This window comes from Dasypus novemcinctus, chromosome 13, assembly GCF_030445035.2.
Source record: "Dasypus novemcinctus isolate mDasNov1 chromosome 13, mDasNov1.1.hap2, whole genome shotgun sequence".
NCBI lineage: Eukaryota > Metazoa > Chordata > Mammalia > Cingulata > Dasypodidae > Dasypus > Dasypus novemcinctus.
In genome coordinates, this window is record NC_080685.1 from 72,957,908 (window position 1) to 72,970,365 (window position 12,458).

Below are 12,458 nucleotides of genomic sequence, written 5' to 3' on the forward strand. Positions count from 1 at the left end.
GATAATTTTAGTTAGTTTTATTGATATATTCTTCATTTCTAGACTCTCTTCCAGGCCTCTCTCTCCTGTCTTTCCTTTTCAGGCTCTAGCACACCCTTTAGTATTTCCTGAAAATCTGGTCTCTTGCTTAGAAATTCTCTCAGTTTCTGTTTATCTGTGAATATTCAAATTTCACCCTTATTTTTGAAAGATGGTCTTGCTGGATATAAGATTCTTGGCTGGAAGTTTTTCTCTTGTAGTATCTTAAATATATCAGACCACTTTCTTCTTGCCTCCATCATTTCTGGAAATCAGCAATTAATCTCATTGGGTATCTATCCCTTATACATTATGCATTGTTTTTCTCTTACTGTTTTCAGAATTCTCTCTTTGTCTTTGGCATTTGACATTCTGATGAGTCTGTGTTTTGGAGTTGGTCTATTTGGATTTTTTCAGATGGGAGTACGTTGTGCTTCTTGGACAAGGATATCTATGTCCTTCAATAGGGTTGGGGAATTTTCTACAATTATTTCTTTAAATATTCCTCTGCCCCTTTTCCCTTCTCTTCTCCTTATGGGACAACCATGAAATGTATGTTTGCATGCCTTTTGCTGTCATTTAGTTCCCTGAGACCTTGTTCAATTTTTTCCATTCTTTTCTTCATCTCTTCTTTTGTATGTTCAATTTCAGAAGCCATTTCTTCAAGCTCACCAATCCTTTCTTCTGCCTCCTCAAATCTGCCATTATATGATTCCAATGTTTTTTTAAATTTCATTGATTATACCTTCATTCCCATAAGATCTGCTATTTTTCTATGTATGCTTTAAAATTCTTCTTTCTGCTCATCCAGTGTCCTCTTAATATCCTTTATCTCTTTAGCCATCTCATTGAATTTATTAAGGAGATTTGTCTGAACATTTATAATTAGTTGTCTCAAATCCTTTATGTCATCTAGAGGCTTATCTTGTTCCTTTAAGTGGGCCAGAGCTTCCTGTTTCTTGGTGTGGATTGTAATTATTGGTTGGTGTCTTTGCATGTGCTTACTGGAGTATTTATTCTGGGTGCAGTTTTTCTCTCTAGTTTAGGGCTTCCTGTTACTTCTCCCTTGCTGGTTATGCACTAGGAGCCCAACATGTAGTTGGTGCTGTAAGCTGTGGAGGCTCAGGTTGCCCTCATTTCATCAGGGGCCAATGAAGCTTCTTCCCACTTTCTCCTTTGCCAGGGGTAGGGACCAAGTCATGGCTATATGGAATAATCCATGTGCAGGCTTAGAATATAGTTGCCCAGAGAGACTGATAATACTTCACATCCCTTTCTCCCCTGCTTGGGGCAGGGATGGAGATGCAGGTGTGGGCAGCAATCTATGCATTGCGGGTCCTCAGATGACCACAGTTGCCCTAGTAGACTTTTAATTATTCAGTCTATGCCAGCCAAAGTTCCCTACAATTACCTATATAGGCTGGTGCAGGGCTTTGCAGCCTCCTCCCTGCCAGAGGTGGGGCTGAAGACTAGGTGTGCTGCAGGCAGAACTGAGTGAAAGAAACTGTCAGCCCGGCTTCCCCTCAGGCTGGGGACAGAGTCAGAATGGTGGCTACTGGCCTCTTTCTGACTTGGGCTGGTTCTCACCCCAGCTGTTCCCAGGATTGTCTCTTAGCAGCCAAATCTCCCAGTTAGTAGCTGAAATTGGCAGCCAACTGTCTCCTCCTCCCCTGTGTCTGAGAAATGGAGCTCCAATTCCCATCACAGAGCAGCTCCTGGGGTGGTCACTAGAGTAGGATAATCACCAGCCTCCACAGCTTGGCTGGTAATTTCCTGGAGAGGCTGGCACAGGTCCCCGCAGCTTCCTCCCTGTTGGAGGTGGCCCTGAGGCCTAGGATAGACCTGCAATATGATCTGGATGGGAAGAAACCAGTCCCCACCAGCACTGGGATTCTTTGTCCACCCTGCTTTCCCTTGTGCCAGGCACAGAGTTAAGACGGTAGCTACAGACCTCTTTCTGACCTGGACAGGCTCAAACCTTAGCTGTTCTCAGAATCATACTGTTGCCCACTGAATTTCCTAATCATAGCTGAAATTGGTGCTCAACCATCTCTTCTTCCCCTGTTATGGGGAAGTTGAGCTTCAATTCCAGCCACAGAACAGCCCCCAAGGCAGCTTGTGCCTCCAGTGGAGGGTGGGCACCGGCCTCTGCTACGTGGAGTGCTCCACTTAAGAGTCTTCTCTGCAGATGTGCAGTCTCCTCCTTACACTCCCCCAAGGATGTTGCAGGACACTCTTCTGGCCTCCTGGAGCCTCCAAACAGGTGCTTCAGCTAGCTCCAGAGACCTCTAGGTGTTTGCTAAATGCTCTGTAGCAAGAGTGACTCTAGGAGCTCCTTACTCTGCTGCCATCTTGCTGGCTCTCTGTTGGGAGATTTCTGATGATGGATTTAATATACTTATATATGATTGGTTTGTTAAGTTCTTGCATTTCTTGTAGCATCAGTGTAAGTTCATTATGTATTTCTAGGAATTTGTTCATTTCATCTAGATCTAGATTGTCTATTTTGTTGCCATACTGTTTCTCACAATATCCTTTTATGACTCTTTTTATTTCTGTTGGATCAGATGTAATTTCCCCCCTTTCATTTCTGATTGTATTTATTTGCATTTTCTCTCTTTTTTTCTTTGTTAGGCTAGCTAGGGATTTGTCAATTTTATTGATCTTCTCAAAGAACCAGATTTCGGTTTTGTTGATTTTCTCTATTTTTGTTGCTATTGTTGTTGTTTCCAATTTCATTTACGTCTGCTCTAATCTTTATAATTTCTTTCCTTCTGCTTGCTTTGGAATTGGCTTACTGCTCTTTTTTTTTTCTAGTTTCTTTAGTTGTTCAGTTAAATCTTTGAGTTTAGCTTTTTCTTCTTTTTTAATATAGGCATTTAGGACTATAAATTTCCCTCTCAAGACTGTCTTCACTGTATCCCATGTTTTGATACATTGTGTTCCTTTTTTCATTGGAATCAGTATATTTACTGATTTTACTGGCAATTTCTTTCTTGACCCACTGATTAGGAGTGATTAGGAGTGTGTTGTTGAGCCTCCACACATTTGCAGATTTACTTTTTTCCTGTCTATTATTGATTTCCAGTTTCATTCCATTATGATCTGAGAAGGTGCTTTGTATAATTTCAATTGTTTTGTATTTATTGAGAGCTGCTTTGTACCCTAACATGTGGTATATCCTGGAGACAGATCCATGGGCACTTGAGAAAAATGTATAACCCTCTGAGTTTGGATGTAGCATTCTATATATGTCTGTATATGTCTAATTCATTTATCATATTGTTCAAGTTCTGTTTCCTTGTTCTTTGACTAGTTATTCTATCTAATGATGTGAGTGGGGTGTTGAAGTCTCCAATGATTATTGTAGAGATGTCTAGTTCTCCTTTCAGTTTTTCCAGAATTTTCTCATGTACTTTGGGGCACCCTGATTAGGTGCATAGATATTTATGACTGTTATTTCTTCCTGGTGGATTGTCCATTTTATTAATATATAATGGCCTTCTGTATCTCATAAATTTTTGCATTTAAAGACTGTTTTGTCTGATATTAATACACCTACCTCTTCTCTTTTTTGGTTATTATTTTAGTGGAGTATCTTTTTCATCCTTTTGCTTTCAGCAATTTTGTATCCCTGGGTCTAAGGTCAGTTTCTTGTAAACAGCATGTTTATGGCTCATATTTTCTTATCTTTTTCTGTCAGCCTGTATCTTTTTATTAGGGAGTTCAAGTCATTCACATTCAATGAAATTAATGTAAATGCACTATTTACTTCCTCCATTTTACTGTTTTTCACATGCCATATCTTTTTTTCTGTCTTTTTTACTCTTTTACTGCTATTCTTTCTTCTATACTCTCCTCCAAGTTTTTCTCTCCCATCTTTTTTCTTTCAGTTTCTAAGGTTTCCTTTAGTATTTCCTGCAAAGGTGGATTTTTTTTTTTTTGAAACTCTTTGTTTGTGAATATATTATACTTACCTTCATATTTGAAGGACAATTTTTCTAGAGAAGAATTCTTCTCTAGGCAGTTTTTCCTCTTTCAGTATCCTAATTGTATCATTCCACTCTCCTCCTGCCTCCATGGTTTGTGAAGAAAAATGTTCACTAAGTCTTACTGGACATCCCTTGTAATTGATGGCTTGCTTCTCCCTTGCTGCTCTGAGGATTTTTCTTTATCTTTGACATTTGGCATTCTTAGTAGTATGTGTCTTGGTTTAGGTCTATTCAGATTTATTCTGATTGGAGTATGGTGTGCTTCTTGGACATGTAAGTTCTTTTCTTTCATGAAAGTTGGGAAATTTTCAGCTATGATTTCCTCAAATACTCTTTCACCCCTTTTCCTTTCTCTTCTCCTCCTTCTGGAACTCCCACAACACATATGTTGTTGCATTTCATGTTGTCATTCAAATCCCTGAACCCCTGCTCAACTTTTTCCATTCTTTCCTCCCTCTCTTTTTTTGTGCTTTCAATTTTGGCTGTGCTGTCTTGTCTATCACTTGTTCTTTCTTCTATCATTTCGAGTCTGTTGTTGCATACCTCAAATGTGTTTTTGATCTCACCTATTGTGTCTTTCATTCCCGTGAGCTCTGTTACTTTTCATTCAGGATTTTAAATTCTTCTTTGTGCTTGCTCAGTGTCTTCTTGATGTCATGTATGTCTTTGACCATATTGTCTTTCAAATTATTAATTTGATTTTGGAAATTGTGCACTTCTTGCTGATTAATTCTCTTAAATTCTGCATCTCTTCTGGGACTTTGATATATTCCTTTCTTGGTCCATGTCTTTTGATTCTTAGTATGGCTCATAATTTTTTTGCTGATATCTAGGTATCTGATTAGGATGTAATTTACAAAGATGTTCAATTTCTTTCTCTTTTGCAGGGATTTGTGGCAGGAGGATGTGTGTTACCACTGCTCTTTGATTCTTTGCTCAGTGTGTCCTGCTGGTTGTTCAAAACTAGGCACTGGACCCAGTAATTTGTTGTAGAGTCACTTCCTAGGGCCTTGCGGAGGGAGGCTATAGAGACCAGAAAAAGCCTCTCCCATTTATTTTTAATTTTCTTGCATGCACTTCTTTGGTCTGCCAGAAGACAACATTTTTTTGGCAGCTCTCAGTTCATTGCCAGGTCAGAGTGTATTTGTTGCAACACAGACCAGATCAAAGTGATAGAGCTTCCTGTCTTGAGGCTATGAACCTTATAATTCAAATTTTCTCTGAGACAATTCTATAGCATTTTCTGGCAGCCTCCTCCTTTTCCTGGATTGGAAATATTTCCACTCCCTAAATCCTCAACAATCTGTCTCTGTTAGCAGAGAAGGAGATTGGAAGAGTTGTATATATTTAGCCCCTTGCCAGCTCCAAGTCAACAATGGCACAGCCCTGCCCATCCCAGAAGGGCTGCTGGGAAACAGTAGACCTAATTTGTGAGTCAAAAGCTGAGTCAGCCTTAGGCTGTGTCCCTCTCTCTCCCCTTACATGTGGTGGTAGATTCCTGGAACCCCCTTTGTCTGTAGCAGCAAGTACAGTGCCTGAGAATTCTATAGTGTCTTTAGTTCCAGGAATGGTGACAGCAGCAGCAGCCGCTGGTTTCAACTCACAGTTCTGTCATTGTGATTTCTCTCATTTATTCCTCTCTCCTCTAGACAGTGAGCAGCCTTCACCTTGTGTCCTAAAGTCTAGATCTTTTTCTAGGCTGTTTCAGCCTGTCCTCCAGCTGTTTTTCTGAAGGAGACGAGTCTTACGTCTTTCTAGTCCGCCATCTTCCCAGAAGTCCTAAATATGTTTGCCACATGAGTTTATATCATTAAACATTATACATTGCTTAGTTTTCATGTTTTCTGTATTTAACATATAAAAAGAATTTTACTTTCTGTATTATTTTGTAACTTCCTTTCACCAGAACATTCCTGAGACACATATGTTGTAGGCCACAACTGTACTTCACAAATATTCATTTCTGCATCTGGAATCTGTATTAATATACTGCCTATTAGTATTTTACCTTACTATTTATATACTTATGTTCTAATAATCAGAGCTACTGTGAGTTATATTAGCATATATTTCCCAGTACACAGGTACAAAAGTTTATGTTTTATACTGATTCTGGAATGCCTACTTCAAATATGCATGTCTTTACACTTCTTAGATAATGACAATTTGTTTTCAGTGTTGTAGAGCTATTATGTTTTTTATCTTTATCAATACTTTTGTTGGAATTTATAATTTTTGAAACAATTTGGATAGTTTGTATAACTATATCTCATGTTCTCTAGGTAATTGATATTTTGATATATCTCTAGGATATTTTCAGTTATAAATTTTGTTTTCCAGATTGTTTCTGGAGCATATAAATGTGATTGGTTTTGGATATTGAACTTGTATACAGAAAATTTGAAAAACTCTTTAATCACCAATTGATATTTAGATCATTTTGAATTTTCTAGATAAAGAGTCAGATAATTTGTGAATAATAAAAATGGTGGTTCTTTTTAAAATTCATGTATCTTTAAATTATACTTAAATTACCATATTGGCTATGAGCTCTACTACAGTGTTGAATGGAAGTGGTGGTAGGGTTCTCTCTTATCCAATTCTTGAAGGTTAAAAATTATTTTATTTTTTAACAATAAAGTATGTGGCATTTTCTAAAATTTTAAAGATACTTAGGGCCAAGTTAAGGAAGTTTCCTTCTAATTTCACTTTGTTAAATGATATTATAAGTATTATATGAGTGAGAAATGTCTATTCACTGGGATAAACCACTGATAAAAATGGGGTTTGCTATAAAATTTACATTATATTAACATATATTACCTACAAATTTCTAGTAATATATTTCACCTGAAAACTTGTTTCTTATTTCTATATTTATAAAAAGTTCAATCTTATTATTTTATATTTGGTATCTTTGAATTTACTTTTTAAAATTTTTGTCTGATTTTGCTATCTGCTCTTTCTACTAGCTGAATCATGTTACAATGTTGGCATGTGTTTGAGTTTTATTATTTTTCAATGAGATCTAATTTCATGGAAAATTTGTATGGGGATTATTTGAGTCCTTATATAAAGGTAGATTCCTTTAGGAAGTATTTTCTTTTACAACTATAAGAACTCTTAGGGAAAAAAAATAGGTAAAAATATTACGTGTTTATTTTTATGTTACTTCACAGTCAGGGTTTTCTGATTTAAAAAAAAGAAAAGAAATTACTAGAAACTTAGTTTAAAGAATGTTAGAATGGCAAACAAGCCATGGAGGTTAAGGATGTCAGGAGTGATTAAGAGATATCTCCCTTGGAGTCATGTATATACATTCCAAAAGGGAATAGAACTAGGGAGAGTTGCCTCTTTTCCCCAGGGAGGTTTTTTTTACATTAGAAATACAAGGTCTATCCCAATCCATGCCTGGAGAGAGTATGGGTAGCTGTGCTAACCATCCTGTAACTCCAGTATGTGCATTGTATGTCTGGTTCTCACTATGTTGCCAAAAGAGGAAATAAGGTATGAACAACTAATTCAAAGGTTCTGTTGTAATTGACATTCTATCACTTATCCAGAAACCTTGTGTTTCTTTTCAAGATAAAATAAATTAAAATGGCTGTAGCGGCACTTAATACCATCACTGGGCTATTTTCAGCTCAGTTCTTTGCTTGGAGTAGTAGAAATTCATTCTGCAAATTCATATAAAGACTGGATTCTGGTTATTAATTTTCAGAAATATTTTTTCCTCACACCACTGGTTACCAAACAAATGCAGACAATTTTCCTGGAGATTTGGAAGATGGATTTATCTTTAATTCATCCTTACACTGAATACTTAGAAATTTGGATCTCAGGTTAGTGAGCATTCCCTTTCTATTCTCCAACTTTTGTGAAAATTCTCCTTTGTCTCCAACCACCCTTCCCCTTGAACCTGTGAAAAATAGAAACTCATTGCACTTTTTTTTTTTATCTTTGGCAAATACTCTCATCACTAAGTCCTTTTCTTTGTCCTCCACTCCAATTTCTGGGTTCCTCCCTATATTTACTTGCTTTCCTATGTTTACCATATATCTTTCAAGTTTTTTCAGTTCCTTTAAGAAGTTTATTTTCCACAAATTAGACTTTTACATTTAGAGGGTGGTCATAGATACTTGGTCTACCATCTTGATTAAAGTAGACATCCTTCCTTATGTCTTTCACTTGTTATAAAACATGAAGTTATTGGTAAACAAGCATTTCACATTATCAAAAATGTATGTGCCAAAAGTTTTGTTTACTAAGATGTCTTCATTAAGCTCTGTTGAAGCTGGGCATGTGACTTTAACTATAATTTCAACCAAGGTAGACTCAAAGTACATAAATAGCATACCTTTCAAAATTTTTATTGTTTTTCATTTTATTAATGACATTTGTAGAATTCAAAATATCTTATTATGAAGCTGGAAATTATTGAAGAAATTCTAGCAATTCATAAATACATTAATTTTCTAGACATGGGCTAATCATAACTGAGTTTTCAGTGAATTTGCACGTGCCAAATATCTTTGCAGTATTTGACAAATTTAAATAAAACTGTTTGTGTTACATCATTGTCAACCTAAAATCTTTGTCTAAAGTTACAGAGGAAAACTTAGAATTTAGCTTAAAATTTAAAATTGGGGTATTTTAAAAATTATTCATTTACATAAATCCTCTTTTAGGAGATATAATAAATAATTTAAAATCATGAAAATGTGAAATGGAAATGAAAATTATACTTTAAATATTTTAATTTAAGTAAATATTTTATAGGTTATATGAATTTTATGAAGTATAGAAAGAAAATACCTTTTAGTACAATTTTGGCAAACATGCAAATATTTAACCAGAAAAAATGTTATACTTTTAAGTTATATGAATCAAATGAGAGGTTACCTTCAATTTTAAGAAAGAATAATAATTTATCAGTTTAAGCACTTTCTATCACACCTTCTACAATTTACTCATTGATTAAATCATTGAGAATAAAATAATTAAGATAATTCAATTTTTATTGGTCTTAAATTTTCAAAATACTAAAAATATTACTTCCTAAAATGTATCATTTGAGCCTGGGAGGACAATTTTTTAATACCATTTTGATTAAAGACATGGATGGTTAATCTCTTTATATATGAAAAAAACTGGGACCACATAGGCAAAAAGTTTTTTTTTAATATATATAAAGTTTGTAAAAGGAGCACTTTTTCCTTAAGACCAAGTGAACTAAGTAAAACTAAAATATTGGGTAATTAAATGGGCTTTTTACAGTTAATTCTTTAAAGCATTATCGGTCAAATTTAGATCAATTTCATCAGAGTAGACCACTAATTTTAAAATTTACATTCAGTTGTCTACATTTAAGAAAATTACAGTATCAAAAGCTTGGGGATAAATGAAGCTGGATTGATATAAAATTAAACCACCCTTTGTTAAATTACAAATCTCTTTTCTATGCCTTAGTTATAAATTGTCTTTTTGTATAATGGCTTGAAAAATGAATGAGACCTAATTGACTAAAGATTGTACCATAAGTACTTTTCAAAAGGGAGAATGGTTTAATAATGTTTTATTGTTCATGTTTCAAATTACATGACATGTTAAAACCTTGTCACAATGTTTTTAAAGGAAATAAATTAGTTTTTGTAATTTTGAATTTTTTTCTTCCTAAATTTATACGTGTAGTTGCATATGAACGAAGTTAAGAAGCTGTGTAATTTATGTCCGTAAGTTTTTATTGTAATTCAGTCTGTGGCTTATACTAATTTCATAAATTATAAGACTACAGGAAAAACTGTAATACTTATTCAAACCCAAAGGCAACAATTTTTCAAACTATTGTCTATTATCCAATTTATAGACTAAAAAGGCTATAGTTCGCTGGTATGTTTGTATTATCATACAGAAGTACCTGCATAAGAGTATTTCCTTTTTTTAATCACATCATCACAGTGATTCTTTCTTCCCGAAGACAGACTGCTAGTGAGTCTTGGCTCCTTTGCCACATAAAAAGGCACACATGGTGATGTCTGCAGTTATATCCATTCTCTTCTAGATTTTGTTGCTTTCACCTTTTTGCTTCAGTGCTTTCTCTCTTTGTCTGAATTTCATTCTCCTATAAAGGACTCCAGTAATAGGTTTAAAACCCATCCTAAATGAGGTGGACCACACCTTAAATGAAGTAGTCTTATCAAAAGTTTCTATTTACAATGAATTTCCACCCACGGGAATGTATTAGATTCAAGAACATATATTTGGTGTGTAGGGGGAGTACATACAGCTTCAAACCACCAAATATGGCAATGTACATGGAAGCATCTTCTCCTTTCTCTCCCAGGTTCCATTGATTTCCAGCTTCTGGATGATTCCTGTGGTTTCCTTTCATGTGTTCCATTACCTTTGTTTCTAAGGATATCAGCCATATTGAACTAAGGCCCACCCTCATTCAGTTTGGGCATACCTTATTTAATAATATCTTCAAACATCCTATTTACAAATGGGTTCACACAAACAGAACCAGGGTTGTGACCAGAAAATGCTTTTATGGGGGGACATAATTCATTCTCCAACAAACACCTATGCGGTCATTTTTATATTCAAAAATAATCAGTGCATGATCCATTTTATTTTCATTTTTATTTCTATTCAACCATTATATTATTTTAAAGCAAATTTAATACATTGAATTACTTCACCCATAAATTATCTGTCTTTCATTTGTAATATTACAACATACCAAGAAAATAATTTTCTTAATAACTTTAACTTCAAATATCCAGTGTTCAAAATTAGAATTGTTCTAATATATATAATTTTGAAAGTTTTATTTTGAATCCAGATTCAAAAGAGATTCATACACTGTAATTTCCTGTCATATCTGTAGACTCTTTCTTGTAATATATAGTTTCCCTCTCTACCCTCTGTTTTTTGTTTGTATTTAGCAATTTGTAAAGAAACTGGGATGTTTTACCTATACAGCTTTACACAGTCTAGATTTTGACATTTGTATCTGTTCTGTGTAGTATCACTGTTCTCTTCTTATATCACTACTGAAAATTGTTAGTTGTATTTAAATTTTTATCTAATTCAATTTAGAGGTATTGGTAGCTTCTTTTATCAGGCAACATACAGCTTGTGCAGGTGATTATATTTCATGATACTGACAGCCTTTGATCCTTAATTCCTTGATTCTCTAATTCACTAGGAAATGAAAAATTGTGATACTCTACTTTCATTAACCTTTTTCAATTTTGTCACTAGAATTTTTGTATTAGAGTAATTTCTTCTCATCAACTTTTTTATTACAGATACCTTGTTTATTTTGGAAACACAAAATGAATGCTTGATTTTTCTTTATATTTGCAGTTCTTTAAAATAATGAGTTGTGTACTGGGCTGAATAGTGTCTTTCAAAGTTACATATACATCTGGAACCTGTGAACATGACTATTTTTGATATAGGGTCTTTGCAGATGTAACCAAGTTAAAATGATTTCTTACTTTGTTAGAGTGTGCCCATATACAATGATTGGTGATTTTATAAGGAAATGGACACTTGAAGAAAAAGATAAATATAGCAGGAAGATGACCATGTGAAGATGGAGGTAGAAATAATAGTGATGCAGCTATAGACCAAGAAAGCCAAGGATTGTTGGGAAATGCAGAGACCAGTAAGACACAAGGAAGAGTTCTTTAGCGCCTCTAGAGGGAAGGGTAAAATGACATAAGCTTGGGCCTAGGAATGGCCAAGAAAATCTTACAGACCCAGGATCACTAAAATGCAGAGATCTGCTTCCAGCAGTGTGGCATTTTGAAGTATTTTGTGGATCCCAGAAAATGTCATGCCCTTAGCACTAATCCATTTCTGTGCCTGTAAATCCATTGTCTGGATCTTTTGATTAGATTTGGTTAAGGAACATTTTATAGATCACTTTTGGTTGGCTCACTTTAGTTTTACTTCTTCCTTTCCAGTTTGGATTCATTTTCTTTTTCTTGCCTAAGTGCTTAAGTAAGTACTTCTAACACAGTGTTAAATAGGAGTGGTGACAGTGGACATCCTTGTGTTTCTTTAGTATTTCTTGAAGGGCAAGATTTTTGTTGATAAAACTCTCTTAGTTCTATTTATCTGTAAATTTTTGAACTCTCCCTCATTTTTGAATGCCAGCTTTGCTGGAAGTTTTTTTTTTTCTTTTATCACCTTAACTTTGTCATACCACTGCCTTCTCCTCTATGGTTTCAAATGAGAAATCAGCACTTAATCTTATATGTTATGAGTCTCTTTCCACTTGCTGCTTTCAAAATTCTCTGTCTTGAGTACTTTTCAATCTGATAAGTATGCATTTCAGGGTAGGTCTTTAGAATTTATTCTATTTGGAGTGCCCTGTACCTCCTGGACATACACACCCTTGTCCCTTAAAAGATCTGGGAAATTTTTGACCATTAT